Here is a 999-nt window from a genome sequence, read left to right as displayed (position 1 = left end):
TAATTGTTTTCATCTGCTCACAAACCCCAGTTTGGGAAACCATGTACTAAGGTATGATGCTGTTGAAGTACCATGTGATCATATCAAAGTAGCACGGTATCACCGTCTGACAGCCGTACCGTACCAGTACTTTACTGTAATGGTGTTCTGTGCACTTCATCATAACATATAGAGATACAGTGATCGACACTCATACAGGCTGAGATGAGCGGATTCACTGACGGCTGATCTGTGAGAGACAAGTGAGATGTGCTGATAGAGCATCACTGTGGCTGTGTAGCTGATATTAAACATGATTGAAGTGTCTCATGTTTGTGTGTGTGTGTGTGTGAAGAAGACGCAGCCGAAGACTGATGAAGAGGAGGAGGAGATCACAGACACTCAGCCGGACCCTCTTCATCAACTCATCCTGCACTTCAGTCACAACGCACTGACAGAACGCAGGTGAACACACACACACACACACACTCTCAGGGCTGGTACTACCTATAGGCAGAGCAGGTAGTTGCCTAGAGCCTCTGGCTTTGAGGCGGGGCCTCCATAACATAACACCCCCGATACGCTTATACTGCACAAACACAAACATTCACTCACGCTCACACACTCACTCGTACTAATGCACGCTCACACACTAACACTCATTCACGCTTACACACTCACTCACACTAATGCACTCTCACTTATGCTCACACACACTTGCACTAATGCACTCTCACTTACGCTCACACACACTTGCACTAATGCAGGCTCACACACTAACACTTACGCTCACACACTCACTCGTACTAATGCAGGCTCACACACTAACACTCATTCACGCTCACACACTCACTCGTACTAATGCACGCTCACACACTAACACTCATTCACGCTCACACACTCACTCGCACTAATGCACTCTCACTTACGCTCACACACTCTTGCACTAATGCAGGCTCACACACTAACACTTATGCTCACACACTCACTCGTACTAATGCACGCTCACACACTAACACT

The 999-nt window shown here is 47.2% G+C and overlaps 1 pseudogene; it reads left to right on the top strand.

Moving 5' to 3' along the window:
* Window positions 1-999, top strand: part of LOC107567341 (ryanodine receptor 3-like) — a 151,036-nt pseudogene that overhangs the window by 114,681 nt on the left and 35,356 nt on the right.

This window comes from Sinocyclocheilus grahami, unplaced genomic scaffold (assembly GCF_001515645.1).
Source record: "Sinocyclocheilus grahami isolate Dianchi unplaced genomic scaffold, SAMN03320097.WGS_v1.1 scaffold1149.1, whole genome shotgun sequence".
NCBI classification, from domain to species: Eukaryota; Metazoa; Chordata; class Actinopteri; order Cypriniformes; family Cyprinidae; genus Sinocyclocheilus; species Sinocyclocheilus grahami.
The sequence above is the reverse complement of the archived record's forward strand: the minus strand, read 5'-3'. Positions and strand labels throughout refer to the sequence as shown.